Source organism: Cervus canadensis, chromosome 15 (genome assembly GCF_019320065.1).
Source record: "Cervus canadensis isolate Bull #8, Minnesota chromosome 15, ASM1932006v1, whole genome shotgun sequence".
Classification (NCBI taxonomy): domain Eukaryota; kingdom Metazoa; phylum Chordata; class Mammalia; order Artiodactyla; family Cervidae; genus Cervus; species Cervus canadensis.
Window position 1 is genome coordinate 39,729,404 of NC_057400.1, and position 16,012 is coordinate 39,745,415.

At 33.9% G+C, this 16,012-nt stretch overlaps 1 protein-coding gene across 16 annotated transcripts in view; it reads right to left on the reverse strand.

Annotated features, from left to right (window-relative positions):
* Positions 1 to 16,012, reverse strand: part of BAZ2B (bromodomain adjacent to zinc finger domain 2B) — a 399,660-nt gene that overhangs the window by 136,799 nt on the left and 246,849 nt on the right. The gene's annotated exons all lie outside the window — the stretch shown is intronic.

Here is a 16,012-nt window from a genome sequence, read left to right on the forward strand (position 1 = left end):
AAGACACTCAGTCTTTACAAGCAAGGCCCACAAATAAAACTGTGAGGGAGGAGGGCAGGGAAGGACACAAACTTGGATATATTTTCTTAGTCAGTCAATCTTAGTTTTTGTTTATCAAAGCCTAAACAGAAAATCTGTGAATTTGGTACTTTTTATGTAATCAGAATTCTAGACTGCCATAAGCACTAAAATTAAGCCAAAACAAAACAGAGTCTGCTACTAGAAAAAAGGGAAATTACTCAAGTATCACTATTTTTTTTTTTTTTTTAAGTATCACTATTTTTAAGAGTATTGCTATGGCATCACAAAGATTATGTAAATTTTGGGGTGGGTGGGCAATAGAATTCTCAAAGACCCAGCTAATTTCTCTAAAAAAAATGAGCCTATATATAATATTAAGAACCATTATTTATTTTCACATGTGATTGCCTATAAAATCCCTGATTCTCACTAATCAGTTCAACTTCTGAAATCACATGTCCTTAATCCACTGCTTATTTATAAGCATACTGTGGTCAGTTACATTTTCCTCTATATTAGTTTTCTTGATAAACAAGATGAACTGAACATTCAGTTTGTAGATTTTAGAATCACTTTTAACTTATATTTTACAAAATAATAATTCTTAAATTGTATTTGTCAATTATATATATATTAATAGCAGTGATTTAATACAAAAAGTTTTGTGAGGTAAACTCAAAACTATACAATATATTATAAAAACTCAGAACAGATTGAAATTATAAAGGAGCAGAAACTGATAGAAATATTTCTACAATAGAAGTTAATTGTTAGCAGGCAGATTCTTGGATGTATAGTCAGAACATTAATTTTCTTATTGTGAAGAAATAAATGAGCTTAAACCTTGGAGTCTCATGAACCAAAAAACACGAGTAATGCAGTTGTCACTCTTGAAGCAATAATTGAGAATCAATTTGAGAATCAATTACACAGTTTGATAATAAAAAGGTCCTTTTTTTAAAAAATGTATTTAGTTTTTAATTGAAGGTTAACTGCTTTACAGAATTGTGCTGGTTTCTATCAAATATCAACATGAGTCATTCTTTTTCTAACTCTAAAATGTGTGATAGCTAGGAAGAGCTTAATATAAGATTCCAACAAAATATGAGCTTTATGCACTGTAGATTCAAATGGGAAAAAAGTAGTTTGTACACAGAGTTATATCTATGCTTGATAAAATTATGAAGAGGCTACCTTACTCTATTTTCTTATTCCTTTTTAGAAAACTCCTGGTGAACATAATTAAAGCATAGAAAGTATTCATGTGACAATGGAATCTATAGGACCTACTTATTCTTTGTTGATAAGAAAAGGTTCACTTTTGAATATAGTGAAGATCAGGCCCACATTATACTGATTATAGTGATACTATGCATTATTAAGAACACACATTAGAGACTTTCTTTGCTATACATGGATAAAGTTATACCACTGAAGGGAAATAATTTCACACTACATTTAATAATCTTTACTAAATTTTGCCTATATAGCAATATAGAAGTCAGTGATAAGAACAAGTATATCTTTCTCATTAAATGGCTTTGTAATTCTATATATATTAATAATTTAAATATATTTTTTCCACACTTTTTATAAAAACAGCTACTAATTTCACGTAAAAACCTTCCAGAATTATTCTGTTCTTTATTCAAAAGTTTCTAGTAATTCAGACATTTCATGAACATATTTAAATTCACGAACATATTTAAGTTCCTATTAAGTATAGGTGGCTATGCTTAGTAGTTAGCATACAGGATAAATAAGACATAATCCTGAGCCTTAAAGAACTCAATGATTTGAACATAATTTAGGTAGTGTAAGACTTCTTCACACCACAATATATAAAATAAGTTAGTTAACATTATAATATTATGAACTGGTATTGTCACATACAGAAATAAGTAACAGATCCCAAATACCTAAACAATATCTTGTACAGAGTAGATATATAATAGGTATCTGCTGAATGAATCGATTTATTACTCATTAATAACAGGAGGCGCACATGCATGGGACTAATTCCAAAGACCAGGAAGCTGTCTTGAATTTTCATTTAAATTCAAGGATCCTTCTTACTAGTTTCCTTTTGCCTTACACTTAAGCAACCTCGAGTCCTCATTTTTTTTAATTACCACTTGGCCTTTTATTTCTCCTTGATTTCATTTAGGCCACATGCTGGATTCTATCACACAAAACTCTACCACTCCAAGATCTTAAACTCTTAAATTTTACTAACCACGGTTTCCACATTTCCATTTCCATATCTCTCAGCATGCCTTTTGGCCTCGTCTCATTCTTAACCTGACTCTCTAAATCTGGCATATGATTGCCTCTTCCTTATTAAACCCATTTTCACCCTTAAGATCCAGGTCATGGAACTATTTTGATATTCTTCTTAACTCTGTTTTTCAATAGTACTACTGTGTGCCTTATTGGATTTTCTTTTGTAAATATAAGTAAGATTCCTAAAGATTTTGTCCAACCATCTCCTTCTTCCACTTTTATGCTTTCATCCTCAGTCATTTCATGTACTTCCATTAGTTTAACTATCACTTCTATACACATGAATTCTAAACTTGGATTTTAGTTCCTTGAGAGCAAAAACTGAATCTCGATCATCTCAATAATCTGCAATACTTGGCATACTCTGAAATACAAGTACTTAGTAAATGTTTTCCATTATTATATTTTTGGTCACATTATTTCTATAAACCCTCCATGCTTATATAACATGCTCTTTGACTTCTTTTGCCTTTAATAATCTTAACTATCCTTTCATAATAATTTCAAGAAAATATATTCCAAGAAGTATCCCTGAATCTCCCAGATACGTTTTGGACCCTCTTTGAACATTCATGATTATTCACAATCTTTTATCATACCATCGCTAGGGTATAAGGTTATAAAGGAATGAGCCATTTCTTAATCATTTTTACTCTCTACAAAACACTGCAGAAAACAAACTGCTAACAGTTGCAGGGACAATATAATACCTGCTGTGGATAACTCTAAAAATGGTAGTTTTCAATTCTCTGTTTCTCTCTTCCTTTAAAAAGCTAGAATAACCAGAAGTCATTCTTTAAGAGATAAAAATATACCTCACTTTCCCCTTCTGTTTCAATTATAAAAAGCATTCACAATGTTAATAAAAGCTCTTTGGGTACTTAGAAGCTGATTTAATGACATCTATGCTGTGGCTTTAATCTTCTTATACAGCAGGGGGTGCTGTTTAGATTACACCCTTGGTTTCATTGTCAGGTTTCATAGCTCAGTTGGTAAAGAAGCTGCCTGCAATGCAGGAGATCCCTGTTTAATTCCTGGGTGGGGAAGATCCTCTGGAGAAGGGATAGGCTACCCACTCCAGTATTCTTGGGCTTCCCTTGTGGTTCAGCTGGTAAAGAATACGCCCGCAATGCGGGAGACCTGGGTTCAATCCGGCAATGTGGGAGACCTGGGTTCAATCCCTGGGTTGGGAAGATACTCTGGAGAAGGGAAAGGCTACCCACTCCAGTATTCTGGCCTGGGGAATTCCATGGACTGTATAGTCCATGGGGTCACAAAGAGTCGGATGATTTTCACTTGCACTTTTTCATTGTCAGGACAATGTCCTTAACCTTCTCCAACTGTCTTGAAACACCAAGCTACTGTTCACAAGATTTCTAATCATAGACTGGAGAAGGCTAAGTGAACTCTATAACTACATGTTTTAAAAAGTATATTCTGTATTAACAACAAAAAAAACACAGCATCTTCCAATAGAAAGAAAATTCAACACAAGTCAAACTGACTCTTTTAAATTTATGAGTACAAAATAAAATTATCTGAATATTAGAATGCTTTACTTTTGGAGAAGTAATTTTTCTACATTAATAAACCTATAATCAGAAGATCCTCCCAAATAAAAACCTGGCATGACTACTCAAAAAAAAAAATCTCAAATTTTGCTCAGAGAACACAACTGAAAACTGATAAATTACATCATAAAATGAAAATAGTTTTAGAAGACCATAATTATTCTTTTTTACAGATATTAACATTCAAGCATAGTTTCAATATTATGACTGCAACTTTTTTTGCTTTCCATTTTAACTGATAAGTAAAAATGTGAACTTACTGCATAATGAGAATTAATATACAGCTCTAATGCCTAAATTGTTTAGATTATAATAAGCTGACTACTTTTTAGCACAGTTTTACAGATTTTACTAGCCAATCTATCTATAAGTGATTAAAGCAGTTACAGAAATGCCAGTGTCTCAGGAACAGCACATGTTAACTGCAAGTGCCTTTATTAATATCAAATGAACTTCACATAACAATACAGTAAGGGCTTTTCGCCCAACAGGAACAAAATTACATAAATACCATACTAATGTCTTGAACCTATACTATGAGTGGACAAAATCTCCTACCAATCAGGAGAGTTTAGATAACAAATTAAAACAAAACGATTATAAGGATTAAAAGTATGCTTAAAGCATCTAATCTTTTTTTAAAAAATCAAGACCATTTATTATGACAGAATTCCACATATGCTGCTTTTTGTGTGCTACAAATATCTTTGTCATTGCTACACAAACTTGTTGCAACATGTATTCTCTTATCTCTAGTTCTTTAAACTGTTAGCACATTTTACAGCATTGCAAAATCAGTGTCTAGTATGCAACCTTCAAAATATGTTTAATCGTCAAAAATGCTAGCACAAATAAAGGTTACAAGAGTACTTAAACACTAGTAATTGAATGCAATAAAGTGAAATTACTGTAAATTAAATAAATGCTCAAATTATTTGCCCACATATTAAAATTACTAAACATATTAATGTTTAAATATTCTGAAACTCACAGTGTACAAATTCTGCTAACTTGAACTTCGATTAAAGAACAAACAAAGAATTTTATAGTTAATGGTGACAAGACATTCCCCCACCAATAATTTTCATTTTATTCCTTTATTCTTATAACTTTTTCAGTAGTTAACCTTTATATTTTAACATTAAAAAAGCATGGTATGGAAATAAAGTCTTTCTTTTTATTTTTAAGTATTTGTTTTGAGATTGTTTTAGACTCACAAGAGTTGCATATAACAGTACAGGGTTCCAACTTCCCCTTAACATTTTATATGATGAAAACTAATTTTCAAAGCCAAGAAATTGACCCTGATTAATTAATTAATTTATTCAGATCTCATCAGTTTTTCCAGTAGTGTCCTTTTTCTGTGTTAAGATCCAATTCAGGATCTCACGTTGCATTTAGCTTCTGCGTCTCCCTAATTTTCTCTAATTTGTGACAGTTTCTCAGTCTTGTCTTTCATGACCTTGATACATTAGAGTACTAGTCAGGTGCTTTGTAGATGGATCTCAGTGTGGGTTTGTCTGATGTTTTCTCATGATTAGAAGAGGTTAAACATGATTGGGAAGAGTACCCAATGTTTCCTTCTCAACACAACTGGGGTCTATGATGTTGCTATGTGGTACTGGTAACATTAACTTTGACCACTTGGTTACGTTGGTATCTGCCAGGATTTAATATAAAGTTACTAATTTCCTTTCAAACAGCCTTTTTATTAGAAAAAAAATCATTAAAAGTCTAGGTAGCCTTGGGAACAAAAGCTACTACTCTATATAACACTGAAGCTGGTGAACAAGCTTTTGATTCAGTTCACTCAATGATGTATCAATCCCCAGGCAAATAACTATTCTTAAAAGACAGGAGTAACTGCTCCTCTGGGAAAAAAGTTATTTTTTGTTCGATCTAATGAAAGAATTTAAAGTTCACAGATTAAAATACTAAAATTATACTATATTTATATATCCCTATATTCAACTATAGATGCAGTTTATTTTTATAATGAATTATAAAAAATGTGCAAACAAACTTAATTCTAAAATCTTATTTTACTTATGCTTCAATAAATAAGTCAGTTTTCCCATAATAAACAAAAATTACTAAAAGCAGCTTTGAAAAACACATTTCTTTCATTGCTACACTAATTGGTTGCAACATACCTTTAAACTCCTGTCTCTAGTCCTTTAAACTAGAAACATATTTTATAGCATTGCAAAATCAGCTTCTAGTATATAACCAGCAAAGTACAGCTAATCATCAAAAACAATAGTGCATTCAATAGAGGTCATATATTAATTTGCTATGGCAGCCATACAAATTACCCACAAACTGAGTGGCTTAGAACAACAGAAATTTATTGTCTCAGTTCTGGAGGCTACAAAATTCCAAGTAAGGTGTGGGCAAGGCCATGCCCCTGAAGATGCTAATGAAGATTATGTTTCATTATTTCTCCTAAATTTGGAAACCTCAGGCATATTTCCTATGTCTCCAGATGGGCTTCTTTCTGTATACATCTATGTCTAACCTTCCCCTTTAATAAAGACACCGGTAATTTTGGTTTAGGGCAATGCAAGCAAGCATTGATGCACTTGAATGCACTCCACTAAGGTGGAGTTAATATTTTGAAAACAAGGTGATTTGTTCTACTGGCTTAATGAACACTTTACTGTTACTCTTTTGCACTGAACTTTGCATATTTCTGGGAAGAGGTGAATTTGTCCAAAAAAATTCCATAGTTCATGGGAAAAACAGTTGTCTATAGTATTGATGTAATGTCACTTTCTCATATGATCATGCTTTAAAGGAATAGCTTGGTTAAATATATATTGGTTAGATGTGTAAATGCTCCTATCATTAGCACACATTAAATGATTTTATACATAGTTTCCAGGGGTGGGTTAAGAGTGGCTTGTGAAGCAACTGGAAGCGAATGGTGACACAGAGATTAACCAGGGAAGACTTGGTGATAAGGGTCTCTCATAAAGACAGCAAGGGAGAGACTGTGTAACAGTTACTGTTATAGATTAATGGCATGGAAAAATATTTTCCAGAATTATGAATTAATTAACAGCCTAGAATTTTTTTTTTCATACTTATGAACTATATAATGAAGGACTGCAATGCATTTTGCATAGCTTTCAGTTCTTTAAAATTGCTGCTTTCTAAAATTCTCTTGCTTTCACATCTTGTTGGGGAACCCAACTACTGATCAGTAGCGTTTTACCCAAGAAATAGCAATTGTTGGACATTTCTGAATTTTTCCATATTGCTTTTTTTCTTGTTATATTTATACTTGATTTTTGAAGGATTGCTTATGCTTGTGTCACTGCAAGCAATCAGTACCCAGTCATTGTGTAACACATAATGATACAACAAAGCCTGAGTTTTTACCAACTGTAAACCCCTAGAGTTAGATGTCTCCCTCCTAATCCATTCATCTATACCATGGCCTTTTCTCTTTACATTCAGCAGATTCATAAGGTTATTTGCCATTAGTGATTTCACTTTCTTACAGTATGAAATGATGAAGGTTGATAAAAGGAGAGATTACATTAAAAAAAATAAATAATAAAGAACAGGAAAGCAAAGCTCTAACTTATTTCTCTGTGAGAGTCTCAGGTCTCAAGTGTTTTCCTGTTTTGGCTCTTCAAATCCAGCCTAAGCTAAAATGAAGAGGTATGGTAGATGCTGTTACAAATATGCACAGTTCCCAAAGACCCCAGTAGGGTAAAGACCAAAAGGAAGCAAAACTAAAAGAAGATAAAACAGGAGAGCTGGGTTCCATACCTGGTTTGGGAAGATCCCCCGGAGAAGGGAATGGCAACCCACTCCAGTATTCTTGCCTAGAGAATCCCACAGACAGACAGAGCCTGGTGGGCTATAGTCCATGGTGTCACAAAGAGTTGGACACGACTGAGTGACTCTCACTCACTCACTAAGGACCCAATTTCCAAAGACATCACATTCTGAAGAACAGGGGATTAGGATTTCAATATATCTTTTTTGAAAGGAAAGAAACAATTATACCCATAACCTTGGGTTCATTTTTAAAGTTACTTAATTGATTGGAAAGTATGGCCTTTCTTTACTAATTTACTGCTAAAATTCTAACTAAAAGTCCAAAGTTCTAGCCATAAAAGTTATGTAAAATATATTTCAAAAACACCTGGTGCCTTGTGATCAAACCCTTCATTAAATAAATCTACTGAAAGGAAAAAAAAAGCTAGATAGTGAACATTCCAGGGTCTTTATTTGTGACTTACAGATGTCTAGAATATAGACAACTAAAAAAGAAAATTGTTATAATAGTTCATATAAGTACTCAAAGAGACTGAAATGAAAATCTGGCTTAATCCCCAAACTCTCAAGAACAGGTCTATCTCATTCTCTTGACGGTTCTCTACTGACAGTAAACATAAGCTCCATCTTTTAAATAAGAATTTTTAATTAACAGTTTTATTTATTCAATGCCTCTTCAGTAAGGTCAACTCATCTTTTAAGATTCTTTACCCTGAGGCTTATAACGCTCATCTCCAACTAAACTCTGCAGTTATTTGGTATTATCAGAGTAGAGCATGCTGCTGCAGCTTATGCTTAGTCACTCGGTCGTGTCTGGCTGTTTGCAACCCCACGGACTGTAGCCCACCAGGCTCCTCTGTCCTTGGGGATTCTCCAGGCAAGAATGCTGGAGTGGGTTGCCATTTCTTTCTCCAGGGGATCTTCCTGACCCGAGTAGAGCATAATATAGCCTAGAAAACATTAGAGTAAATTTATCCTCTAATTTACAAGTCCTATTACTGCAATTTCATCTCTCCTTCCTTCTCTTTCTTCAACAATTGCTTCTTAAGCACATATTTTGTGCCTGGCACTGACTGGACACACATTGACTAGAGAACACTGTATGGTCCTGCCTTTTAAATGTAGGAGGGACAAACAAGTAAAACACCACCAAATCTATGATTGTAAACCGTGAAGAGTACTATGGAGGAAATTACTAGGGTAAAAACAGATAACAGAAATTACCCAGACACTGTGAACTAATTAATGTTTCAGGATATGTAACCTGAGACAAAGCATGAGAATCAGCTTATGTAATTCCTCTAAGACAAAGAGAGAACATGTTTGAGACCTCAAGTTGGGATTCGATGGTGGAGGATGTATTAGTTATTAATAAATTGAAAAGTACAAAACAATCAACTCAAAATGCCTACGTGAAAAGGTAAATGTATTAATTCACATAACATAAAAGCATTTGGGAGATGCTTTAGATAAAGAAGACTGGTTCAAAGTTTACTAGGATTTAATTTCTCTTTCCTCTTTTGGCTCTATTTCCTCAGACAGGACCTCCCTTTTAGGTTTATGGGACAAAAAGGTTATACTTCCTCACAAGTACCAATAAAAATCCTACAGTGGAATCTCTTTGCCTTTGATTAGTCTCATGTGCCTTCCTTAACCAATCATTTAACCATCATTATATGGGAAATATGATGTTTGGATTAGCTAGATTGTGTCACATATGCCATCCCAGGAGTCTAAGGTAAAAAGTTTTTTTAAAAAGAAAGTGATTCATTTTGAGGGTGACAACTTCAGGTAATGAGGGGGTGAAGTGGTCACATAAATCATCCACAGAAAATGATTACAAAAATTTGATTGAAAACAACAAAAATAAGATACTGAAAAGCAGAGAAAAGCTCGGAGAAATTTTAATCTGGAAAAAATGGTAAAAAGAAGGGGTAAGAAGTATGTCTTTGTTGCCCATAATGCTGTCTAAACTTCACAGCTTTAACTACAGAAAACAGCAGAAGATGAAACAACAGGCTTATCAACCAAAGGTGCCAGAGGTCAGACTCCAGGCTAAGAAAACATCAGGAAACCAGGAAATTTAAAGGGGAAATCTTGGCAATGATCACACCACAGAAAGAATGAGACTCAAATTCAGAGCTTAAACTTTCCAAATGTCTAACTACAAGTACTGTGTACCAGGCACCACAAAATAGCAAGCAGAGAACGTAGAGAAAGACAAAACCTCCACACAGCAGATATGTTCAGTTTGATGTATTTCTTAATTGAGTGCATACCTTCACCATGATTAGCTTAGACAGCAGAAAGCCTGAGGTGTCAGAGAGCAGAGTCCAAAGCTGGCAGAGCAGCTGGAAATCACGGGCTAATCTTACAAGCAAGGAAACCACAAGAGAAAGAGATGTATCTCTGCCAAGTACATGGCTGACCCAACAGTTCTCACAGGCACAGAGGAGACCCACCAGGGCCAGTCTGAAAAAGTGACAGTGGGAAGCCAAAACACAGAGCACAGATTATCATTAGTACATTTTCTAACTACAATAAAACTAAAATGGACATCACTTTAAAATTGTAAATGTCAAATTACTGACTTTTAAACATCAGTGAAAGAAGAATTCACAAAGGAAAATAGAAAATAATTTCGCCAGAATGATAATGAAATGAAAATATATCAAAATTTGAGGGATGCAGCTATAGTTGGAAAGGGAAAGTTTTAGCATTAAGTGCATATATGAGAAAATGAGAAAAGTCTAACATAAATAATCTAAGTTTTCCCTTTAAGAAATTAGAAGAAAAAAGGAGGAAATCACACACATTTGAAAAACAAGGAAATAAAAAGGTAAACAATGAAACATAAAACAGAATGTTGAAAAAAAAATCAATGAAACCAAAATCTAGTGTCAAAAACGTTGATAAAGTTGATTAAGCTCTAAAGGAAAAAAGGTTCAAATCATCAGTATCAATAACAAAAGAGAAGATATCACTACAAATCCTACAGAGTCAAGGATAACGTACTATTTGGAACAACTCTGCACCTATAATACAATTTAGATGATATGGGCAAAATGTTAAAGACATCAACTACCAAAGGTCACCCACAAAGAAAATGATAAATCTGAATAGTTTTATACTTCTATTTTTAAAGGTGAACTCCTAGGAATTCCCTGGTGGTCCAGGAGTTAGGGCTCTATGCTCTCACTGCTGAGGGTCACGGTTCAACTCTTGGTTGAACTAAAAAAAAAAAAAAAATCCCACAAGTTGTACAGTTCGGCCAAAAAAAAAGTTGAACTCCTGATTTAATATCTTCCGATAACAACACTGGGCTTTCCAGGTGGCTCAGTGGTAAAGAATACACCTGCCAATGCAGGAGATGCAGGAGACAGGTTCAATCCTCGGGTCGGGAAGATCCCCTAGAAGAGAACATGGCAGCCCATTCTAATATTCTTGCCTGGAAAAATCACATGGACAGAGGGGTCTGGCGGGCTACAGTTCACAGGGTTGCAAAGAATCCTACATGACTGACCAACCGAGCACACACACACTCAACATTAAACCAAACAAACAATAACAATCTTCCAAGCCTAAATGACTTCAGAGTGGATTCTACCAAACTTTTAGGGAAGAAATGCTATCAATTTGATACAAATTCTTCCCTAAAAAAGGTTTTCAAGAAGCAAAGACTGGTCAATTGTGTCAATTCTTCCCAAGGGTTTAGTGAGATGAGGACAGAAAAATGGCACTGCTGTGGATTGACATACACATAAAAGATGAGGAAAAAGGGAAAACACATACAGCTATATATTTTGAGAATTTTGGTTATAAAGGGAGGCAGAAAACAGAGTCACAGTCAGAAGAGTGTTTGGGTGAAAGAAGGAAGAGTTTTTGATATGTATTACTTTTTAAGATGGGAGATACTAAGTGAAGACTTTTATACTAATGGATATGATAATAAATAGAGATAAATTAATGATACTGTATAGGAGGATTGGCATCCTTGTTATAAAGGAATTGATAAGTGTTTATTATTGTGACAGTTAAGAGCCAACATACAGATACCCAGAGGGGAAGGAGGGTAGGATGAATCGAGAGATTGGGATTGACATGTATACACTACTACGTATAAAACAGATAACCAATGAGAACATGCTGTATAGCACACAGACTTGCACTCTTCTCCCAGTTATCCAAGTCACGTCAAGGCTTCTCTCTCCCCTGCTCAAACACTACTATGCCCAAATCCAGTCACTGTATCCCATAACAATCTGCTTACAATATATCTCTGGAATCTTGTTTCTTTCTCCAACTCCAATAATTCCTAATTTTGCCCTTTATTATTTCTCACTCAGATAAATTAAGCACTTTCTCAGACCATCCTGATGCCCATGCTGCTAGAGCTATCATTTTCAAAGCTATTAAAATTCTTCTACCTAATCAATTATGAATAAAAATAAAGGTTATAGTTTACTAGGCCCCTACCCTATGTCAGGCATCATCTCATCTATCCTTATAAAATGGTAGCATATTTATTTTATATTTGAGGTAACTGAAGTTTAGAAATGGGTGAGTAATTTATCCAAATTCACATAGCTAATAAGTGGATAAATCAAGATTCAATTTCAGGGCCTTTCAATTGCAAAGTCCTTGCTTTTAATCAATATATCCTTCTGTCTAAACTCCTAAGCATGGTGCGTGAAGTTCTAAATGATCTGACCTTAACCTACTCCCCAGCTTGACCTCCTGTCCCTCTGTTCCACTTAACCATAGCAGATATTGGCTATCCGTTCTCTCCCTATTCCTTGCTAATAACCTCTGTTTTCTTCAGGATGGCAATATGCTCAGCTAAAAACTAATCTTCCTGGTCTTCCCGGAAGCTGAGATTACCATTCATATAATTCTGACAAAACAGATGTTAAGTGGAAATCTCTGGATGGGGTTTCTGGGAAAGCTCTTTAAAAGGAGTCAAAGTAATCAGACATACAACTTTTTCCCTCTTCTACTCCATCCTCTTCCTTCCTGGGAAACAGTACTGTAGGTGGATCAGCCTTCTAACAGCCGTGAGACAGACATTGAGCATGAAAGTCCCATAGGTCAGAAGACAGGGTATATTTAATAAAATTAGGAGCAGGTCTGTGATGGTACTGCCCACCTCAGAGCTGTTTACCAAAAGACTAGTACATTTATTTGACCTGTGTTCCTACTCCTAGTTAATTGTTGTTAACTATGTTAATCACTGTTAACATTGCTATTCACTGACACATACCCTACACTGAGGCCTTACTGATCAATTTGCAATTTCCTCAATATACCATGATTTGGCACACTTCTACAGAGGTAGGCCTGCAGTTAAGATACATGTGTAATTCAGGCACTAACTTCAAAAGTAGGCATACTCCAGCTTTAACACGTGAAGTTTAAACAGTTTCTCTGTTTTATATACTCGACATTTTACAAGTCTTTGTTTGAAGGGTTCTAACTCAAAAAATGGATTGAAATCCACGGATCTATAGCATAGTTTAATCACTGAAATTTCTCAAAGTTCTATGCTTTTTTTTCATTAGGCCAAATGACTATCAATCACAAACAAATCCACTCTGTAAAGTTTAATTTTGGAACTCTGCTTAAATACTATTCTTTCAGCTTTTGTTCAGAGATAAATGGGAAATAATGTTTGAATACCTATAAAACTGGCATATAGGATACTGTGTATCCCATGGTCTTTCATACAAAGGTTCTGGAGGTGTATACCCCAAACCACTCAGGTGAAGAAAAGGTTTGTTTTTCTCTGAGGAACTGATGCATTCACTAGCACTAGCATGTGAGCTACATAGCCCACTTTTTTTTTTTTTTAATTTTTAGCAGCTAGTTTTTTGTCTAATGTCTGTGGTTTCTTTCAGCTAGCATTTTTATACTTTTTAAAGTCTATCTTTTGATACTTTAGTTAATTGTTTTGTTTATTGTGCCAATGTGTTTATTGAAAGCTATCCCAAATTATTGTTTGGAAGTAGGCAAGTTATTTTTTTTTTAAATCATACTTTAAAGGGACAAGAAATATAACTTCTGATATGACCAACAAGACCTACTATATGCAGATAGCCTTAGATTAATCAATCTTTGTTGCAGTGTAATTTTCTATCCAAGTTACAGCAATAAAATTAAAGGTGTGTTGTGAGAGACAGTCCTTCATGGTCCCTGCATGCTGTTGCTGGGCATGCCAAGAATGCAAGGTTTTGACCACTCTTTAAAACTGGGCAATTTCTCAGGACTGCAGTGAGCAATCTTGATGGATGAGGTGACATTTCTTTCCAGACAAAGAGTGGGTGTGCTTTTATTTACTACAAAAGCAGTAGGTTGCTAAACTAAGCATTCCTTAGCTGTGACACAAACCCACTAAATGTGTAAAATTCAACTGTCTCTCAGTATTACCCTGTAGGACTTGGGATACCTGGGGAATCAATGCCAACATGACTATTTGCTACGCCATAGTCATAAGATCTCTGACCAAGGAGTCTCAAGTCTTCTGCCAGCATCATAACAGCAATAGGCTAACTTGTAGGTATCTATAATCCCAGACCCTGACAAGATGTTGATTTAAAAGAAATTAGTTGATTATTCCAACTCTGAAAGCATGTTTTAATTAAATCCTTTGTAACTCACAGGAATTCTTATAGACATATCATTAATGAAGATGACAGAGAAAAGCCAATTAAAATGACCATTTAAAACAACATCTTCAAAGGGACCATTAAAGAACTGGTGAGGTACTGACATTTTAAAGATGAAAATTCTGTTTTGTTGTCTCTATACATCAAGAACATGGAGGAAATTCAAATTGTTTAAGGTAAAGAAGGCAGGCCCATTATCACTTTATAATTTTACTTTTAAAAGGAGAGAATTATCAGACATTGAATAGGCCAAAATTAACAGATAAGACAGGAAAATTTGATAAACTGAATTATGTAGGACAACTGGGCATGTTTCCATACATTATAAGGCTCTACTTTAAACATAAACCACAACACTGTGAAAGTTAAAAATAGAAAAAAAATATTTTCTTAAAAAGTGAAAAAAACTCATGCTGTAGGTACTAAAAGTATACTGTGTTAATTAATAAGTGATATATCCCAGAATAAATACAGAAATAAATTATAGCTGCATTTAATGCAAGCATCTGCACATAAAAACTCTATAAGATATTCTACTGGCAAATAAATGATAAAAATTAAATCCTTTATAGATGAGGAAATTTCTAACATTATTCAATAACTAAGCATACTCTGCCTTTCTGCAACTCCCAACCACCATTACCAAAAAATAGCATTCAATGTGTGACTACTCAGAATTGTAAGCAATTCAAATGCCACTAATTCAGAAAGCTACATGAGAAATAGCTGATAGCAAAATGTCCAGAAAACTCGAGGCTCTGCACTCAAGGACTGAAAATTTCAACACTGAAAAAAGGACATTTCTCTAGAAACATTATATATTTTAAATATTAATTCACAAGTAAATACAAAGTAAGACAGCAGATTGGAAGAATACAATGAAAGGAGTTGACAACAAAGGAAAGGAGAAGAGTTATAAAAAAACATGAAAGAATAATTACAAAAATAGAGCTGTATGTTATCATTTAGACAAAGAAACTTAAGGTAAAATGCCAATTGTGGTATCACTAGTTTTCAACACAGCATATCAAAGTCATTCATTATTTTACACATAGCTATCATCTTATACACAAGGGAAATGTGGAAGTTGCTGAATAACCTAGATTGTACAGGGTACAGAACAGGAATTTTTATTCATTTATGTTTCAATGTAATGGTATATTCTTTTAGTTACTTTACAATTACTAAGAAGATGTTAGAAAATTGTTCTGATAAAATGACAAAACAAAATCCTTGTCATACCACTGACTGGAAAAAATCAGATAATTCAACAAATATATATTTGACAATTTGTGAAGGTATTCTGTCAGCAAACATTCCATATTCTTTCACCCAATATTATAAACTAATTTTGAAAAAGTAAAACATTATTTAGTTCTAAAGCTTACACAGATGAAATAATCTATAAGATAATTATATATATAAGATTAAAAATCTTCCTAATGATAAAGGAAAGAGTTGATCAACTTTAGGTTAAAAAAGAAAAAACAGAATGTATTCTGTTAAATATCCAAATGTGTTTGGGCAAAAAGTGATTTTGAAGGATAAAAAATACCTTTTACATAAAACTAAAATTGAGGTTATTTTCATTTCTGAAATAAAGTTCCTTTAGCAATATAACCTTTGCTCATGTTTAAGAAAAACCTGTCAAATATCTTTAAATAATTTTCAAAATATTTAAAA